Source organism: Nyctereutes procyonoides, unplaced genomic scaffold, assembly GCF_905146905.1.
Source record: "Nyctereutes procyonoides isolate TBG_1078 unplaced genomic scaffold, NYPRO_anot_genome, whole genome shotgun sequence".
Classification (NCBI taxonomy): Eukaryota; Metazoa; Chordata; class Mammalia; order Carnivora; family Canidae; genus Nyctereutes; species Nyctereutes procyonoides.
In genome coordinates, this window is record NW_026575137.1 from 885,597 (window position 1) to 908,086 (window position 22,490).

The window sequence follows — 22,490 nt, forward strand, 5'->3', positions numbered from 1 at the left end:
AATTTCAATGTCCAGAGCAATGCTAAGAATATAACTCAAAAATATATTTAAGAAAAAGTATTTAAGAAAACGAAATTAGGATTAAAGTGGTACATTAGAAAATATTTATTTTCTAAAAAAACAAAGGCAGTAATGGAAGAAAAGGAGAAAAAACAATTATGAGACCTAAAACTTGAAGCGAAATGGTAGATGTATTTTTTGTCTTATTAGTAATTATGGTAAATGTAAGGATTAAACATATTGACCAAAGGTGAAGAGTAGCATTGATTTAAAAATTTTTGCATTGGGACACCTGGGTGGTTCAGTGGTTGAGTGTCTGCTTTCAGCTCAGGGCATGATCTCAGAGTTCTGAGATTGAGTCCCAGGACTGAGTCCCAGGACCAAGTCCCACATCAGTCTCCCTGCAGAGAGTCTGCTTCTCCCTCTGCCCATGTCTCTGCCTCTCTCTCTCTCTCTCTCTCTCTCTCTCTGTCTCTCATGAATAAATAAATAAAATCTTTAAAAAATAATAAAAAATAAAAAAATAAAAGAAATGCATGAACTTGTATGAAATTTGTATAAATAAACATATAAAAGGCAAAATCAGACCTATAAACATAGAAAACAAACTGATGGTGATCAGAGGGGAGGAGAGTAGGTGAATGGGCAAAATGGGTGAAGGGAAGTGGGAGATATAGGCTTCTAGTTATGGAATGAATGATTCATGGGAATAAAAGGCACAGCATAGGGAAAATAATCAATGGTATTATAATAGCATTATATGGCAGCAGATGGTAGCTACACTTTTGGTCAACATAGCATAATATATTAAGTAAAGGACATAGTCAAATCACTATGTTGTACTTCTGAAACTAACGTAACTTCGTGTGTCAACTATACTCAAATAGAAAAAAAATAATTTAAAAATGTTTAAAATATAAACAGGTTGAAAGCTAAAGGAGACCTAGAGAGCTGGAGAGAGTATACTGCAGCAGATAAAACACACATTAATAAAAATATATATATTAGGGTGCCTGGATGGCTCAGTCAGTTGGTGTCTGCCTTTGGCTCAGCTCATGGCCCTAGGGTACTGGGATTTTTTTTTTCTTTTTTTTTGGAGGGGGGGTGGGTACTGGGATTGAATCCTACATCTGGCCCCTTGCTCAGTGAGGAGTCTACTTCTCTCTCTCTCTCTCTCTCTCTCTCTCTCTCTCCCTCCCTGCTGCTCATACTTTCTTGTGCACACATGCTCTCTCTCTCAAATAAATAACCTTAAAATAAAAAAAAAATTATTAGAGGCAAAGATAGGCATTTTACAATGATTAAAATGTCAATCTATTAGAAAAACATAACAATTATAAACACATATGCACTTAACAACATAGTCCCAAAATATGTAAAGTGAAACAGACATAAAGAGAAAAATTGAAAATTAAATAATTGGAGTTTCCAAACACAACTTTCAATAATGGAAATAACAAATAAACGTAAGGTCAGTAGGGAAATAGAAGACTATGTACCAACTGTAGCTAGGAATTTTCTATAGGTCACTCACCTCAACAACAACAGAATGCATGTTATTCTCTAGTATACATAAAACATTCTTCAGGATTTCCTATATCTTAGGACATAAAACAAGCTTCCATAAATTTAAAAGGATGGACATCCTAAAAAAATTTCCCACCATAATGGAATTAAATCAGAATTAAATAACAGAAGGAAATTTCAGAAATTTTTAAGTATGTGAAAATGAAAATTAAATAACACACACCTAGATAACCAAAGAATCAGGAAGAAATCAGAAGGAAAATGAAAACACACTTTGAGATGAATGAAAATGGAAAACAATATACCAAAGCTTAAGGAATGCAGCTAAAGCAATGCTTAAGGGGGACTATATACTGTTAATAGCTATGAAAAAATGAAAAGAAGAAGAAAAATCTAAAAACCAAAACCTCATTTTTTCATTTTAAGGAGCTAGAAAACAACAAAACCAAGGAAACAGAAAGAAGGAATTATATAGATTAGAATGGAAACATGAAATATAAATAGGAAGGCAATAAAGAAAATTAGTTAAACTAAAAGTTAGTTCTTTAGAAAGATCAACTTAATAAGCCCAAAAAAAGTATCTATCAAAATACAATACTCTTTCATGATAATGACGCTCAACAACTTCATAAAGGACCTCTATGATAAAACCAGAGCTGACATTTATCTTAATGACAGAAGATTGAATCCTTTTTTCCCAAAGATCGAGAACAGGACAATGGTGTCTGCTTTTGCTAGTGTTGAACATTGTACTAGATATTCTATCCAAAGAAATTGGGCAAGAAAAAAAAAAAAGATACCTAGATTATAAAAAAAAAGAAATAAAATAATTTCCATTTGCAGGTGACATGATGTTTAGAAAATCCTAAGAAATTTTTAAAAATGGACAAAATAGGCAAATTCCTAGAGATAGAAAGGACCACATTCACAAGGAGAAGAGCTGGAAGTGGAGTTCAAAATAAGACTTATTTGTGCTCTCAAAAGCTGTCTAATTCCCTAAGTGCCTTACACAGAATGGACAGGTCAAGAGAACAGAGTCTGAATTAGTATCAGATAATATCATTTTACACACAGCCTTCTCAGTCTCTGAATTTATTTTAACCAGCATACAGGGTAAATTTTGTTCCCAAGACTTTTAGTCATCAGTGCTTATTCTCTGACAAAATTAAATTTGATTGAGTGTCTTATTACTTTGCATTTTATAGGAATGTTTTGCTTAATTTTTATTTTTTGTAATTCATCCACTCAATATTTGCATACTGAGCACCTACTATATGCCAATAATTTTTCTTGGCATTGAGTAAAATGAAGTGTTTTACTTTTATTTCCTTTTTCTCAAATGTCTTTAAAAGCTAGTCAGGGGATCCCTGGGTGGCTCAGCAGTTTAGCGCCTGCCTTTGGCCGAGAGTGTGATCCTGGAGTCCCGGGATCGAGTCCTGCATCGGGCTCCCTGCATGGAGCCTGCTTCTCCCTCTGCCTGTGTCTCTGTGTCTCTCGTGAATAAATAAATAAAGTCTTTAAAAAAAAAAGAAATATTTACACATTCTCAGGGGGCTTTCTTTTGTCAATTCATTAATACATTGTGGAAAAATACTGAAACAAAATATAGAACTATTTAAAGAGATATTGTTAATTTTGAAAATGTCTTAAGTGTATATGAGTACAATTAACATATATGTATAATTTGTGTAAATACACACACGCATAACCAACTAAAATTAATTGCAAAACATTTATTTCATCCCAGGACACCTGGGTGGCTCAGTGGTTGAGCATCTGCCTTTGGCTCAGGTCACGATCCCCGGGTCCTAGGATCTGGTCCTGCATCAGGCTTCCTGCAGGGAGCCTGCTTCTCCCTCTGCCTATGTCTCTGCCTCTCTCTGTGTCTCTCATGATTTTTTTTAAAGTCATCTTTCTAAAAACAAAAAATCAAAACCATTTATTTCATCCCATATAATTCTCAAATCTGGAAACAGTCCTCTGTTGATTAATTATTCAGGATGGAAGCCATACTCTCCTGCTTTCTTCATTACTCAATCTTGATTCAGCTTCATTTCCTTTTAAGGTTCATTGAGATTAATGATGCACTCCATTTAGCACAACAAAAGAATTCTAATTCTCTGTAAATTTGAAGTTTGTTCTCTTGTGAATTCCACTCTTCTGGTAACTAGACAGACTTGAAATATGCTACTTTTTGTTTGATGACATAAAGGCCAAAAGGAAAGGTCACAATAGGACTACTTTTAATGAGTTATTAGATAAATACATTTTCTAGATAGTTTAATGTCATCATTAGGCTTCAAAGTAGTTTAAGAAAGTCTTTAAATATGTATGTCAGCTCTCAATTATCTATGCTAATGGAAAGGAACAGCAGTGTATATAATGCAAAATGGATGAAAATATACACATATTTGACTTAGAGGACACCTGTGTCATATGCTCAGAGAATAAAAAAATTCAAATCACTCCTTCCCAGTGAGCTGTTTTTGTCATTACATAGTCCATGGTTTTGCTAAACTTATCCTTATATTCTCTTTTCAGTCATAATGCTGAACATCATCATCTTTCAAATTTAAATAATGGTGCTAGCACAAACAAAGAAGTACATAGCCTCCTCTGAGTTTTCTAAATGGCTTATACCTCCCTGAGTAGTTGAGAGAGATAACAATATCATATTATAAAAAGCTTCTCATCACATTTTTTGGACAGAATGCAAGGAGTAACCCCAGAGAGTCAGGATAGATAAAGATAGGGATCCCTGGGTGGCGCAGCGGTTTGGAGCCTGCCTTTGGCCCAGGGCGCGATCCTGGAGAACCCGGGATCCAATCCCACGTCGGGCTCCCGGTTCGTGGAGCCTGCTTCTCCCTCTGCCTATGTCTCTGCACCCCTCTCTCTCTCTGTGTGACTATCATAGATAAATAAAAAATAAAAAAAAAGGATAGATAAAGATAGGGGAATTGAATAATGTACTAGGGACCTACTAAGGGCCATGTATTAATTGGAATTACTGCTAACAATTAATTAATTCCCAAACCCTGATTCAGTGTTATCACTGTGTGCAAGATAATATACTAGGAGCTAGGAATGCTGTGGTGAGCTTAATGTGTAGCCAGAAACATATCAAAAGAGTAGTCATGAGGGGTGCTTGGGTGGCTCAGCCGGTAAAGCATCTAACTCTCCACTTTGGCCCAGGTCATGATCTCAGGGTTATGAGATAGAGCCCTGGGTTTGGCTCTGTGCTCAGTGGGGAATCTTCTTCTCTCTCTCTCTTTGTCCTCCTGCCTCTCCCCACTGCTAGCATTCGCACACAAGTGCACTCACTCTCACAAATAAATAAATAAATCTTTAAAAAGGAGCAATCATGAATTACTTAATCATGAGTTTAGTCATTTATTATTCCAGAAAGCCAAGTGCTGAGAGTTAAGGAAACATAGGGAAAGAATGTTTGCCTAGTATAAATAGAAAAGAGGTAAGAAAAGACCTCTGATTAAGTGGTATTTCACTTGTGACCAAACTAACAAGATGAAAAAAAAATTTAAGATGAAGTGGGGAGGTGATACAGAAAAGCAATATATGTGATGATCTAGAGTCAAGATTGTAAGACTTATTTGAGTAAGTCAAATAATTAATTTTTATAGCTTTAAACAGAAGTAAATATACTGTAAAGCTGATACAGATTTTGGTTAACTGTTGCTTACTTACAAAGCTATTGTGAGAGCTGTTGCTGGGAAGATATTCCTGGCTAGGAGTGGAAGCCAGATTGTACTCTAGAAGCATGTCAGTACAAACCTTTTTTTTTTCTAAAATGTTCTTGAGTTATGAAAGGAAAGAAATCTGTATCTCTAAGACTCCTGTAATTTGACAAGATTTCTTTTCTCTTGCTAATAAGCATTTACTTGTGCATCTAACCTTCTATTTATGTCTCTTTATTTTTTAAATGAAAGCTTCTAAAATTATATAAGCTTTAGGTTCCCCAAGTCCCTATATCTGTACTAGCTTTAAGTAAGGAGGTAGCAAGTTGCACACAACATAACACAGCAATGAAGAATCAGTCAGTGTGGCCAATTCGATGTATTCCATTTGGTTTTTCCGATTTTTAAGATTGCTAGAGACCATCACATTTACCTTATTTCTATGTGTGAAATATTGCTGTCCTTCTTTATACATTTAAGATAAACAGTACCAACAAGGACCACAATTTTAAAGATAGTAGATCTCTCTATTCACTAAGATCAGGGTTTTAAAATGAATTTGTCTCTTTTGAAAGAACTTATTATACAAGGTTGGGAATACTTTCCAGAATCTTGTGGACTGTATAGTGTAAAGAGAAATGATCTTTGGGCTGGGGTTGGCTGAGTCTGTTAAGCATTTGACTCTTGATTTCAGCTCAGATCATGATCTCAGGGTTGTGAGATCAAGCCTGGCATCAGGCTTCCCACTGGGTGTGGAGCCTGCTTGAGATTCTCTCTCCCTCTCCTTCACCCTTCATGCTCTCTCTCTCTCTCTCTCTCTCTAAAAAAACAAAAACAAAAAGCATATTCATTGAACTCTAAAACAGTAGCGTTAAAAAAACGAGGAAAACTTTCATAAAAGAAACAGAGGAAACTTGACTCTGCTAGTTTGGAGTGTTACTTATTTGGTTTCTATTAAGGGGGAAAAATCAAATATTGTAGTTATAGATACAGGATTTTTTTCTTACGTATCTCTTCAAATGTTTTTATTTTTTAAGTCATCATTATTGTTAAATTTCAATAAGAAAAAATGTAAAGAATCAAAGAGAAAAATAGGAAATGGACCTTAAAATTGGGGGAAGGTAGTAGGACATAATGGCTAGGAGTGTGGGCTCCAGAGCTAATTGTGCTTGGGTTCAAATTTGTGGTCAATTGTGTAACCCTGAATGATTTACTTATATTGATTTCCTGAGTAAAATTAAGTTAATAATAGCCACTATCTTATAAAGTTATTAAGAGAACTGTGATCATTTATGTAAAGAGATACTTTATGTGAAGAGATACTTTATGTAAAGAAATAATTTACAGCTCCTAACAAATAGGAAGAACCCACTGAAAGCAAGCTGCAGCTATCTTAGCAAAAATTCACAGAAAATAGAATATTAAGACACAGTTTTATTATTAGTGATGGGTGGAATGTAAGTTAAAATACTGGAAAATTGTTTATTTTTTCCTGTCACATTGACAAAAAATAATAATCAGTAGTGTCGATGGTATTGGGGTAACTTATTAATCTGCATTTTCATAGTGTCATAAATGGATGTGATATTTTAAAAGGGCAGTTTCAGAGCAACTATCAAATTTTTAAATTTAAATTAAATACAAATCCTTTCACTCTGGCAATTTTTTTAAAAAAAGATAATTTAAGTGCTAAAGTAAATATACATGGGTGGATGGCTGAGTACATTTATAGCATTATTTGAAGGGGAAAAAGGGGGATAATCTAAATAGCTATCAATACAATAATCATTAAATAAGTGTGTTAAGTTCAAACTATGTCATATGTGCTTTCAAAAAAATTTAAGTAGGGTGCCTGGGTGGCTTAGTTGGTTAAGCATCTGCCTTTGGCTCAGGTCATGATTCCAGGTCCTGGGATGGAGTCTGACATTGGACTCCCTGCTTGGTGGGAAGTCTGCTACTCCCTCTACCCCTCCTCAGAGCTCGAGCTCATTCTCTTTTTCTCTCTCACAAAAATAAATAAAAGCTTAAAAAAATTAAGTAATTTTGGATATTCATGAAGATACACTGCCTATACAGACATTATATGAAGTAGTTACAATAACAAAATCAAGTTTATTGTATTCTGTAAGCACAGGTTTTGTAGTCATTTGGATAAGTCATAAGTAGAAGAAAAAAGCATAGAAATATCATTGGCTTATCTAAATGTTAGAATTACAGGATAAGACCTTGATAACTTAGAGCACAATTAGTTATTAAAACGTTTAAAGGTACTGAATTACTAAGGTGAAAACAAAAATAATTAATTTATATTATTTTTCTTTAATTTATCAATATTTAACTTTCCATGCAGAATAATTAATTTATTGCTGTAATTTTAGTAGTTTATGTAGTACAACAAGACTTGCTTTAGAAAAAAAAGAAGACAGCATCAACCTATTTTTGGTTGAGGATATATTTGATGTCTGCATTACTTTTATTCACTCATTTAATAAATTACAGCCTACTATGTGCCAGACACTTATCAGCAATGACAAAAAAAGCAATAATCTTTCCCTTATGGAACTTTCATTATTGTTGAAAGAGAGGGAGTAGAATTAAACACAAATTCATTAATTAGACATTTAGTGGGTAAGGAGAGATAAATACAGATGATACTTTTAGATTTCCCTGAAAACAAAACCTGAGACAAGGATTTGGCACAGTAGTTTATTTGGAAGGTTATATAAGCAAGAAGATGCCATAGAAAGTCTATGAAGTGGGAAGGGAAAAATTTAATAAAATATAGATTATTGAAGTTGATCATATAAACTAAAGAGCCTTGAGCCCACAGATACTTCCAAAAGAGGAACAGATTCCCAGAAATGTCCATCCAAGGATAGAGGTTGGAACATATTTCCATTCTCCGTTGTTTGAGGAACTTCCAGAAGACATATAGGTTCAGGCTTCAGCTGAGAGTTTCACAGCAGACAAGCTGAGGGAATGTGCTAGCAGAGCACAAAAACGCCAGTATGTCTGGGACTCATATTCTTCCCCAGCATAGCAGGAGCTAGTTTAGTAAAGAGCTGACTCAGCCTCAGTTAGCTCAGTGGAGAACAGGACAGAGGATTGCCCACTTACTTACTTGTGCTGTGGCCATTGTACTGATTAAGAGGCCGTTGAACTGATTAAGAACAAGTGGAAAGGTACGAGTGAATCTTGACTGCAGCGGGTCCAAAGGAAATGTGAGCAAAGGGCAAAGAGAGAGTTCGCATTGACAACCCTTTTACAAAATTTTTTTATACATGGAAAAGAAAAAAATGGGACCATCATTTTTTGGAGATTTTATGTTATATGTGTGTGTTTAAATACCATAGCAATAAATCTTCTCTTGTATGCTGATGAGAATATCTCAGTAGAGTGGGTGAAAACTTGACAAATAGAGATCAAAGGAGAGTTGCTGGGGTGATGTTCTGAACTATAACCTGTTACTTAAGCTGGTGGCTTATCTGTTGCTGAATGAGGATTATGGAATATTAAGATTCACCATATAGTCATTATCATTTAGGAGGGGGAAGCTTAGAGGCTTACATTGCATTGATATAGCACACTATCATTTTTGCTTACTTTTCCATAATGCCTAATGGAAAGTATGAGCTGCAATAATTTCCCGTGAACTATACTTGGTACTTCCACCGAAGAGATGCTTAGCTCTGAAGACATTTCTTTTCTCTAGATGCTATGAAGGTTAATACTCAAATTGCAGGAGTCAGTAACAACTAAGGACAAAACTAAATTGAAATACTTCTTTTCTGAAAGTACATAAACTAACAGTTTCCTGTGTTATGATACTTTTGTGCTGTTTAATTAAATTGCTCTTTAATTAAATATACACACCAAGTATTGAAAAAAGCTACTATGATAATACATGGATAAGGCCTGTGTGCTTTTTTAGTAGATGGATAATTAATACATTAAAAATAACTTGATTGTTAAATAAAAGAAAATCATCTTAGGAGAAAGATACTTTAGATGAATTCATTGTCATTTCTTCTAATTATCTTTATTTCGATTCCTCTTTTACATTGTCTATTATCATTTCTATCATCTATTATTTTGACTATTAGTCATAGTCAAATTGCAAATGTTTTTAAAGTCTCATTTATTTTAACCCTCAGCAGGGACATAGGAGTATTTAGCACTTTTGGGCTCATATTAGGTCACCATACAGTTATTGAAAACATGATTTTGTTTATTAACATCAGATAGATCCCTTCATTTATTCCATAGGATTATTTTTTAACAGTCATTGTGTGACAGATATTACATTTAGACTTAAAGTTCCAGGTTTCAGTCTCATTTCTTCTTTTTCTGAAAAATTTTAATTCTAGTATAGTTCATATATAATATTATATTAGTTTCGGGTCTATAATAGAGTGATTTAACAGTTTCATATATTACTCAGTGCTCACCAAAATAAGTGTTCCTCTTAATCTTCTTCACCTCTTAATCTTCTTCACCTATCCACCCATTTCCTTTACCCACCTCCCCTCTGGTAACTGTCAGTCCTCCCATTCTCATTTCCTAATGAGCTTAAAGTCAAATGTGTTTTGAGGAGTTGATAGGGACGAGTACAGAGAGTTAGACAAGTGGAAATGTCTAAGTTGAAGTTGAAAAAATAAGAAAAAAGGCAGTAGAATGTAATTATATTCCAATGACCTCTGACCTGTTTGGTTTATTAATATTTTATATGGAGTTTTGATACTCACTTTATGTTGCACCTGCTTCATTTATTCTGATGCAAATTATTAAGCAATGACAATAATGCAGGAAAAAAACATAGGAATGTTTGCATAAATCAGATACTGTTGATAAATCATGTAACTTGCAGAATTAATGCAATAATGATTGTTACAGACTTCAATATTTTATTTTTCTTTAAAATAAACTCTAATTTATTACTGTGCAACTATCTAACAGTTCATTTTTTTAGGTGTCAACAGAGATAAATCTATAACTTGCACTGATAAAATGCCACAGGTAACTAGATATATTATAAGATCATAGAATTTATTTCTGCTTATAAGCATCTATATGCAATAATATCAAAATTTATTTATATAAGCTCACTATAAATAATTTCTTCTATAATGTTATGTACCACTCTCTAAAATCATATAGAATACAATTGAGATCTATTCTTCATAAAGAATAAAATATTTTGGCCTTGATTTTAATATAGCAAATTTTATCTAATTGTAGTTTCAAATAAAATTAATATGTATATTACTTTTGGTTTCATTTTAAAGCATTGTCTCAGTTGTTAACTGATCAACTTTACTTGATTCCTCCATAATGAGTTCAAGAATAAATGTTCCTTTTTCCTCATAGAAACGGTTGGCTAAAAAACAACTAATATAGCCAGAGCTTAATAAAATAAGGGGGAAAAATTACATGACAAGACCTAAGTGAGTACATTTAGGGTATAAAATGAATACATCAGATATTTCTTATATAATACATGAAAGATTGTGAAGAAAATCATTGTTTTAGGAGATATGTTAATTTAACCAAAAATACTTTAAAATTTGAGGAAATGGGAAAAAAAGCATTAAACTGGACACTATGTCTTTTCTGAGACTAGAAAGAAACAGCATGACATGTGAAAAGCACAGTAACTCTGAGGTTCAAAAATTAAATAATTATACTTTGAGATGTTTAGATATCTAAAATTATTCTTCTTTTCTTGTATTCCAGTTTTTGGCCATCAAGGAAACCCACTGATCCTAATTGATTATCTTATGTATATGATCCCTAAAATGTTCTTTGTTAGGAGAAGGTCACAGATTGTTGGTTCTTCTGACCCTGAAAGGCTGCGTATGGCACACATATTTACAAAATTACCCAAATCTCTAAGTTGATACCTCTTAGGCAGCACAGAAAAGTGGAAATTATAGCTATTTAGGGTAAAGGCTAATAGATCATGGAGCCTTAGGGGCAAGACAAAGTGTTAATCAATTAGAAAATTGCTCAATTTACATAATAATATAACTCATGCTGGCAAACAGAAGCTGATATTAGCTGCTGCTGCCCCTTACCCATTTTCCACAGACAGGTAAGTTCAGAGACCTAGACCATATTGTTTAGAGTGTCTTTCTTTTGAGGAAAGCTCCTGTAATTCTGCTGCATGTACACGTGATAAATAATCATTTAAATTGTCCAAAAAGGAACCCCAATCACTTGCTAGAATAGATATGCACGAAGGAAGGAAGAATAGCCACATTTTTCATATCTCTTAGATAAGAGTTTTGAGTTGACACTAATAAAGACTCAAAGTGTCCTTATAGACTCAGACTTAAGTAGGAGCTTATTTATGTCTACCAGGTGATAAATGGAAAACTAATCCAAAGCCATTTCCCAGCTAATCCATTCTGTGAATATTTCTGTGGTTTAGAAAAATAGGATATGGTTACATAAACTTAAAAGTTTATGAAATATAGGATATGGTTACAGAAACTTAAAAGTTTGTGTAACCCTCACCTGTAGAGTGAAGATCATTTCCCTCTTCTGGAAAGTAACAGGTATTATGATAGAAGAGATGAAGTGGAAGCTTCTACAACTTCTTTCACTCTCGTCAAGATAGTAAACTACAAGAAATATCATATTCCTGAAAAAGTTGCAGACATTGACTCCATCAACAAAAACTTAAGAATGCAATTATGGTAGAGACCATCATATCAATTTAACTGTGATACTGATAAAAATCAGATGGATTATGACAGATGACTAGAGTATTGCATGCCTAATCAGGTTATAGCTCCACCATAGCTAATGTGATCAGCTATTGCAGCAGATAAATAATGCTAAATGATAAATAATGATAAATAAATTCTGCAATTTGGTTTACAAGTCTTAATTTGGCAAATATTTTTCTTGATTCCAATAAGAAGAGAGAATCAAAACCAGTTAAACTGTAATTGGAAAGCAGAGCTCCAATTTATTAGAGAATTTCAGGGCTCTGTTAACCTGCCTTTCTTTGTCAGAGTAGAGTCGTAGAGATCTTGATCATCTTAATATTCACCAGAACATCATATCAGTCCATTATATTAATGATGTTAGGTAATTGAATTCCATGAGCAGAAAGTATAAAATATGCTAGATGCTCTATTAGGAAATAATTACCATCTACCATCATAATTACTATCTATGGTAGATGGTAATTGAAGATTTAAGAACCTGTTACATTGGTGAATGTTTTAGGAGTTAAGTGGCTGCAACATGCCAGGATCTTCCTTCTGAGATAATGGACAAGTTGCTACCGTTCACATCTCCATCAACTAAGAATAATAGGGCATAATGGACATCTTTGGCGTTTGTAAGCAGCATACCTGGAAATTCTGTTCCGACTTAAATAACAAGTGAGACTGTCTGTTCAAATGTGATACAAGGCAAGAATATTATACAGCAGGTCTAGTTTGAAAGTTTATCTTCGGCATATCTGAAGGTGTTGAAAGTGTCTGGACTAGATTAAGTCCCTGGTAAACACCAATAGGTGATTTGCAACATGCACCTATAAGGTTCTGGAGGACGCTATTTTCCATTTGTAAAAGAGCTTTTATTACCTTACTCAGACCCCAAAGATGTCAGTTGTTAACTTTAGGAATTAATGGCCATTCTCAACATGTTTTATCATTGGGTGGGTATAGCAAAAATCCATGGTATATTGGAAAAGGCATTTCAAGTAGACCCAGGAACCATGAATAAACATGTTGAGGGAAGAACCATAGATTTCTATGTCACTTATTTATGTTGCACTAATAACTTTCCAGTTCTGCCTTATGATATGGTGAAGAGTTTCTTTTGAGTAAGTGATGGAGAGAGAAAGGACTCAAACCTGGTTCATGGATATTGGTGATAGCCAGAAATAATGATCTACCCCATTACATATCCTGACCTAATTCTAACTCTTTGAATACAGAATATAGATTGAAATACCCACCCCACCACCCAATACCCCAAAGATCAGTATTGAAGGAAAATCTTCCATGAGGCAGTGCTACAAGCAATAATCAAAGTCATCCAAACAATGAGGCCAAGCCTGAAATGAAAACGTTAGCAGAATGGTGGTGTCCACTACTCCAAGTCTTTTATCACCTAATTTAGATGTAAAGTCAATGATGATCTATTAAGATCTCATGAGATGTAAGGCACTATAATCCAAATTATTGTGATGCCTGGGTGGCTCAGTGGTTGAGCATCTGCCTTTGGCTCAGGGCGTGATCCTGTAGTCCCGGGGTCGAGTCCCACATCAGGCTTCCTGCATGGAGCCTCTTTCTCCCTCTGCCTATGTCTCTGCTTCTCTCTCTGTGTATCTCATGAATAAATAAATAAAATCTTTAAAAAAATCAGGTTATTATGAAGACAATTTGAAATAAACTTTTATGTCTTCCATTAAAAATGATGAACCCTACTATGAGCTATTAGGTGGTAATATCTAATCATAATATCATGATTAATAAGATATTTATGTAAGTAAACAAGCAAAATATGGAGATAAACTCTACAATCTTAATGGTATTTAAAGTCACTTACTAGTATTGTTTTATTACCTTATAAAAACTACCTATGAAATATTTTATGCTGTTTTTGAGTATAAGAGTTATATATAGAGTGGAAGTTTGGAATTTTATGGAATTTGTTGATGCTTTTTCAATAATGAAATGTGTAAACTACTTTTTTCATGTCCTTCTAAAGGAAAGATACTCTTGAAAAAATGTAGGTTAAATTGAAAAGCACTTTGTTGATGAAAACTGGATTTTTATGGAGAAACTAAAAAAGTGAAACCATTAATAGTATTTCTGCTTTAACTAGAACTCAGAAAAATAAAGAATATAAAATCTAACAAAGAATATGGAATTCTATCGTAAGATTTGAGCTAGAACCACCAGTTAAATGCATTTACCACATCATTTATAGGGAAGCGATTGCATACTTAATGTAATTCTTGGAGGGTAAATGAGTATTATAATTTGTGAAGCTTGTCTCAATTGAATTTATTAATATTTGTTAGATACCTTTTCACTCATTATAAATATTAAAATTAAAAATCTGAATAAATTTAATGTAGATCCATATTTTTGAAAATAACAAAGCTTCTATTACAATATTATCATAACTGATAGTATTATTTTGTTGAGAAAATATCATTAATAGAGATTGCTTTAATTTGTATTTTCTCTCATACTATACCATTTCCATATCTTTTATACATATTAAGTCATTTGAATATGCCTATAACATTTATGAATAAATATATACATATAAGAATATACAGAAGGAAAGTGTGATTACAGAAATTTGAAGATTCCTACTTTTTCATTGTAGGTTACCTTTGATTTACACTGCCAAATAGCGCTAAAAATAACTGCCTCTCTAATATAGGGAATCTGCACAGTGCAAAGAATTTATTTATTTATTTATTTATTTATTTATTTATTTATTTTTTAGTGCAAAGAATTTAAAAGAGAAATATCTTTATTAGACTAATTTTACAATACATTTAAAATATGCATTATAATTATCTCACTCTCCATAATGTTTGGCAGTATGCATATTGATCTTAAGAATAATGAAGTCCAAAAAAAGAATAATGAAGTGTATGATAAACATCATATCTGTATTTTTGTATTTAAATTTTATTGAGGTATAATTGACATTAAATTATATCAGTTCCAGGTATATAACATAATGATTCACTATTTCTATACATTGCAATCATCACAATAAATATAGTCACTATCCTCATGCACAGTTACAAAAAAATATTTTTCTTGTGTTGAGAACTTTGAGGAATGCTCTCAGCAACTTTCAATTATGCAATATAATGTTGTTAACCATAATCATGGTTAAGCTATAGATAACTCTTTAACTGGAGTTATCTATAGCTTATTTATTTTATAACTAGAAGACTGTATTTCTAGATCTCCTCTGCCCACATCACCCACTTTAGCTTTGGGCTTATATATGGCCTTTTTTATTGTAAGGCACATTCTGTCTAAACCCAATTCGTTGGGAGTTTATCAATGAATGGATGCTGAATTTTGTCTTACTGTTTCTGCATGTACGGAAATGATCATATGATTTTTATCCTTTTGTTAAGTGGTGTATCACATTGATTGATTTGCGGTCATTGAACCACCTAAGCATCCCTGAACTGAATCCCACTTGATCATAGTGTATGATCTTTTGAATGTATTACCGGATTTGATTTGCTATTATTTTGTTGATGATTTTGTCATCCACATTCATCAGGGATATTGGCCTGTAATTTTCCTTTTTTTATGGTGACCCTGTCTAGTTTTGGTATCAAGATAATACTGGCCTGGAAAAATTAATTTGGAAAAATTCCTTCTTTTTTAATGTTTTGGAAGAGTTTGAGAAGAATAGTTATTAAACCTTCTTTGACTATTTGGCGGAATTCATCAGTGAAGCTGTCTGGTTCTGGACTTTTGTTTATTGGCAGGTTTCTTATTACCAATTCAATCTCCTTACAAGTAATTGGTCTATTCGGACTTTTTAGTTCTTCATTTTTCAGTCTTGGAAGCTCACGTGCTTCTAGGAATTTATCCATTTCTTCTGGGTTGTCCAATTAACAGTAGGATCATAGTATTTTTAAAGTATTCACAAACTCAACAGTTCAGCTATATTATCAGGTCCAGGTATTTAGAGACTATTCTTATTCATAGTTTTCCTTAGAACGGTGTCCCAGCCACTTATGAATTTCCCATGGACCCACTTAAGAATGGGACTGTGAAGAGTAGAGACAGGACAGAGGAAGCGTGTTATAATAGGGACAAAGATAGTGCTCTGTAAACTCAAAACCAATAGAGAGAACATTAACCAAGGAGGCAAGGTGAGACAAAATACCAAGTTAGCTAAGCCTATTTCTAATATCTGTTACGTTTTCCTATTATGAGCTGAGTTTTCCTAAACAGACCCCAAATCTTTGGTTTTAAGTTCATTCTAGTGTCTCTTAGCCATTCAGGATCCCCTCTGGTGTAGTCTGCCTATATTTTAGTCTCTACGTTGCCATCTCACAAATCGAAGTTATCTTTGCTGGACTTTGGTCTCACTCTTCAGACTTATTGTTGGGGTAATGCTATCCCCTAGTGAGCTGAGTTTTAATTGGGTGGTGGACATGGTAGCTCTATTCTCACTCAGGCATCAGTGGGACAACATCAAGACATGCAAAAATAGGGAGTCTCGAATAGTCCCCGACCCCTACTGTATGCTCTTTTCTTCAATAAAGTTCACCTTCACAGTGTTTTAAGTAAGTAGAATCCATGACTTTTTGGAGTTCATAGGTATATAGATATGAGATGGGAACTTTGGCATAACTGTCCTGAGAGGCTTTTTAGATTTGCTCATGCTTAGAATTACAACTTTACATGAGTGGCATAAACCTCATATGCGATGTCTGGCACATAAGTAATGCAGCATTCCCAGACCAGCTGTTTGGGAAGGGGCTTTAATTATACCTTCATTGATTTGAGATTAAATATGCTTTTCATACACTTGTTATAGATCACTACCACTTTGAAAAAAGGAAAATCCTACTGATTGTATATTAGCAAGTTTGAGCTCTTCAGAAGAAATGGTCCATATAAATTGAAGGTATTGAAGGTACATTACATGCACAATATAAATGTACAGGTTTAAGCAGTGAAACCCTGGAAAATCTCTGCATTTAGCTTAGATTGAGCAACAAATAATCAATGATTATATGCAAATGAATCTTTTATTCAATATAACCCACCTGCATACCATTTTCAGTGTGAAACAGCAAGCACTGTAGAATTAAAAACCCTTAGGGTACCCAGCAGCCACAACATTTCTTGCATGCACGATGTCTTAAGGAAGTACATTTAGCCTGGTTATACCAGCAATTGCCATTTTGTACAAACTGCTAAAAAAAAAAAAAATCCATCCAATCACACTACACTTAATTTCACTTAATTTTAATCACAGTGTACTTGCATGGACAGGTTTCTTTTAAACACTGATTTATTCTCTAAATGGAGAGGCATGGTTGTTATTTAAGATCTAATGTTCCCCGCTGGTCACATTTGGGACACTTTCCAACAGCAGGGCACAATTGTTATTTAAGATATAACGTGCCTAACCAGTCCCATTTGGGAGCTGTTTCTGGCTGTACTGAGGCTCTTGCCTGCTTGGCAAATAATGAACCAGTGCCAGAAAAATTGCATAAATTCCTTAATGTCTCTGTGTACTCTTCCAGAATTAAGCTAAGCTCTTGTTTTCTTCCTATTCGAATTAAAATGCTGAATGAAAGGGGCAACATTTTTATATATCTCTATATATTTTTTTTTCTTTTTGATGCTGCAAGCCTACTTTGACTATTTGTTTTGGGCATACTTGAAAAATTAATAGAATTCTGAATAGCAAAATCAAGGAAGTCATAAGGCACAGATTAACTGGGTAAAGTGGTACTTGAGCTCTAGGTTTTGCCTCATGAGTGAAAAATTGAAAAGCACAGCCTCTAGAGTAATAGTGGCAATCCTAACTCTTAAAGTGGATGATGTCCATCTGGACAAGTGCAAAGCCCAACATCTATCATTGTATTTTATCTGTTTTAATAAAGTCACTCCTTTGTAGCTAAGGATCCAGGGAAATTATTATTTTTACCTCTCCCCCTACAGTTGTTAAATCATGCTCTAGGCTCCAGTATAGCATTGAAACAAAAATATAGGAGAAGATATTTACTCTGAGTTTTTAATGTGCATGATAATTTTTGTATAATGGACAGATCTTAGGCTTTCAACTTGATGAGCTTTAACAATTTTATAAGTCCATGTAACTACCACTCAATACAGATAGATATATATCATTTCTATCACCCAGAGATGTCCGTTGTATCCCATTCTAGTCAATCCTCACCCACCTCTAACCCTAACAGGTAATCACTTTATGATTTCTGCTACATGGATTAATTTTGTTGCTATTGTTCTTAGAATTTAAAAATGGAGTTGGGTACGATGCATTATTTTCAGTCTAATTTCTTTCATTCACTAGAATAATTTTGAGAGTAATCCATGTTGCCGCCATATATCAGTAGTTCATTCTTTTATATTATTATGTGAATATGCCAAAGCATGTATTTATCCAATATCCTGTTTATGACTTTTTTCTTTCTCATTTTGTACTATTTTTAATAAGGCTACCACAAGCATTTTTGTTGGCATTTGTTTCATTTCTCTTGGGAAAATATTTAAACTGAAATTGCTGAAACATTGGTCAGAGATATGTTTAAATTTTTAAGAAATCACCAAAAATTTCTCTAAAATGGTGATGTTATTTTATGTCTCCACCAGTAATATATAAATATTCAAGTTGCTTCAAATGTTTGCTAACATTTGGTAACATCAGAATTTTTTATTTTAACCATTTTAGAGCTTGTAAAATGGTATCTCACTCTTGTTTTTCATTTTCCTGAGGATTACTGTGATTAAACACATTTTTATGTGCTTTTTGGCCATTTCTGTATTTATTTTCATGAATGTGTGAAGTTTTGTTTTTTTTTCCCTTTAGGAAATAAGTTTGATAGGAAAAATAATTTAAGCACAGTTTAATCAGTGTGCCTGCACATATTTTAACAGAATGGACAAATTGAGAATTTAATACTATCCATTGATATATTTGAAGTACATAGAAAAGCAACATTTGAAAAGTAGAGTTTTATAAATTATTTACAATGCCATAGTGGAAAAACCTTGACATTTGATCTCAAAAGCTAGTACCAATGAGCCTGAAATGTTTTAGTCAATTACAACTACTTTTTGTGTATGTATTGTTGTTTTTGTTGTTATTGTTATTTATGTGTCAGAGGGTCTATTTGAATGTTTCTAAGCTATCAGGACCTACTTTCAGGATAATTCTTGTGATCAAAATCTCTGATCTATACTTGGAGTCAGTTTATAATTCAGAGGAAACACAATGTAACTATTTTGATAAAGATTCTCCTCCAGAATTCAAAGATATTAAACATAATTCCAAAGTATGGTATTGTCTTCAGGAAGTTAGTTGGCAATCCATTTCAGAACCCCTAGCACCACACAGGTTGTGATCCTGATAAAGAACTCCACTCCTCTTAATGGGTATATATCTTCACCCAAGAAAGGAAGACAGGGAATCTGAGTCTGCATCTTTCTTTTCACACTGTGTCAAAGGGGGGGGGGGAAAGGGGGGGTCTGCTACCATCTAGCAGCCAGATAGCCACTGAGAAAGTTCTGGAGATGAGAGAACTTATCTCAAGGTCCGTTCCCAATTATATTCAGGTAAACTAAAAGACACCCAGTGAAGAACGGGAGAGTATCTAAAACAAAGAGTGATGATTATTGATAAAGTTCCAGGAATCCTCCCTGTTGGTAAATAGTTCAGAACTACAGAAGATCTCCCTGTAAATTATTTCTGGCAGTTTCTGCACAACCAATTAGGTTTTGATCAGATATGTATATTAGGTCCAGTGGTGGCTGTCATGCAGGAGAGACTAGTAGGCATAATGGAGCTTCACTGGGTCAAGTGTCCCAGGTCATCAATGCACAGCATAATAAACTTGCAAGGTTCTGAGGAAAAGTGGTGCCAGAACAGCACATCATTCTCCTTCACAAGGCTTGGAGACAATGGACAGCCACACTCAGGGCCCACTGTCCCTGCATGTTTTTAGCACAGCACTCTGACAAGTCTAGGGACACAGTGAGACTAAGACAGAATGTCTTTGCCAGCCTAACATGGAGCGACCACTGGCTGCCAGTTGCCAAGTAGGCCTGTTACCTTGTACCATGGTCTGCCGTTGGCCACCCCTGGCCATGTTGACCTATATTCAGGAGACCCGTGACACCAGCCTGAGATCTCAGGCAGTGGGATAATGGGCATGTCAGGAAGAATTTGATTAAGTTATATTCCGAAGTCTTAAAATCTTTTGATTGCTAATATGAAGAAGAAGTTCTTTATGTATTCGGGATCCGATCCTTCATCAAATATGCAAGGCAAACATTTTATCTCATTCGTCAGCCAGCCTATTCATTTGCCAAAGTGACATCAGCGGATATTTTCATTTTGATGCTTTCTAGTTTTCAGTTTTCTTCTTTAACTGTTAGTGCTTTTGTGAAGCTAAGAAATCTACCTCAAGGTCACAAACATGTTTCTCTATGTTATCTTCTAGAAACTCCATAATGTTAGCTTTATTTATGTTCATGGTTCACCATGCATTGATTTTTGCCTTTAAAGTAAGTTAGAGTGTGAGATTCTTTTTCTTTTCTATACAGATATCCAGGTGTTCCAGACCCATTTCTTGAAAAGGTGCTCCTTTTACGGTTGAGTTGCCATAGAAACTTATATAAAAATCAGGGGCACCTGGGTGGCTCAATGGTTGAGCGTCTGCCTTCAGCTTAGGTTGGTCGTGCTCCTGGGGTCCCAGGTTCGAGTCCTGCATTGGGCTTTTCCTTCAGCCTCTCTCTCTATGTCTCTCATGAATAAATGGATAAAATCTTTTTAAAAAATATTTTAAAAATCATGTATGTTTGAGTCTATTTCTGTATTCCATATTTCATTTCATTGATATGTTTTCTTTTTTTAATTTTTCTTTTTTCTTTTTTAATTTTTTTCATTGATATGTTTTCTATCCTTACCCTAATGTACAATATCTATATTACTCTAGCTTTATTGCTTGTATTGAAATCAACTTGTTGACTCTCTCAGCTTTGCTTAGATTGAAGACTATTTTGACCATTTTAGGACATTTGCATTTTTTAGACAACTCTTCAAATTAATGTCAATTTATACAAAGCAGATTTCTGAGTTTTGAATAAGGTTGTTTTGAACCATTTTGGGAGAAAAGAGATAATATTGAGTTTTCCAATCCATACTCATTTTATACCTGTCCATTTACTTAAATTCTTTCTTATTCTCTTATTTTTTTTCCTCAATGCATTTGATAATTTTGACAGTATTAGAGATTGTGGTAAGAAAAGACATAGTATTTTTATTCCATATCTTTCAAGAAGAATATTCAATATTGTATAATAAAGTATAAAATTATATTAATAAGGGCATAGAATCCATCTTCCTCCAAAAGGAGAAAGTCTAGGACAATTCAATCATTCAGAACAATTTTGGCCAGATAGTGTTTCTCTCCATGTCAAAATTTACCCAGATTTGCTTGCAGCCTATTATTTTACTTTTTTCTCACTTGAAAATTCTTTTGGTCAGGGAGAAAGGAAGTCAGCAGCCCCCCAGCTTCCTGCCCAGGGTTCCACAAGCTCTCACTGCTTCCCGTTGCCATTGATGGGGCGGTTCATGTGCTGGGGGAACGCCAGGAACACCTTGAGCATGGGTCTGGTGCTGAGGCATGCCACATAGACTGAGAGCAGGGAAAAGGAGTCCAGGCAGCGAGTGGCCAGGACCTGTTGAATCAGCAGCAAGTCCAGCAGGTTGTAGTCTGCGAAGAAAATCTGGTTGCCCACGATGAAGGCGTGGCCCCCCTCATTCTGGGACAACAGCATTTCAAAAGGCTTCAGGTAACCTGGTAGTGCCTTGCCTTCACATACTCCTCCTTTCCTGCCTCGTAGTTAGTGTAGATGAGGAGGGTGTATCTGCAGCGGAGATCCTTCACACCATCGTTCACTACATCCAGCAAGGCCGCCTCCTGGTGGTCCTTCCCATAGAGCCCAAAGGAGTGGCCCAGGTGTTGCAGGATGGCACTGGACTGGTACAGGGTGACGTCTCCATCCTGGAACTTGGGGAGCTGCCCATACAGACAGGAGGCCTTGAGTGAGCCTTTCATCCAGATATCCATGGTCACCACCTCCTCCTTCCAGCTCTGGTCCTGGTCAGGCAGCAGCATGTGCATGGCCTTGTAGCACCCTAGAACAGGGAAGTAGATGACGGTGTAGGGTGGCATGGTTGCAGCGCGGGTGGCGGTGGTGGTGGCAGAGGCAGTGGCAGCAGACCTCCAGCCTATTATTTTTCTTTTTTAAAAAGGAATAAGCGACATCCTTTTTGCTAAGAGAAACTCAGAACCATTATCTAGAGTAAACTAGAACCATAACAATAGCAGCACCAGTAATAATGCCACATCTCCAATGAAGTCCTGGCTGAGCAGAACTCTTACTAGTCAAAGAGAGGACATACTGTCGTGGTTCTCAGCACTTCTAGTTGAAGTAGTATCCATAAGCAGGAATGAATTAGATACCTGAAGTGGTTCAGCAAGGAATATTC

The 22,490-nt window shown here is 34.8% G+C and overlaps 1 pseudogene; it reads right to left on the reverse strand.

Moving 5' to 3' along the window:
* Positions 1–21,535: 21,535 nt before the first annotated feature.
* On the reverse strand, positions 21,536–22,173 carry LOC129495674 (glutathione S-transferase P-like; annotated as a pseudogene).
* Positions 22,174–22,490: the final 317 nt, after the last annotated feature.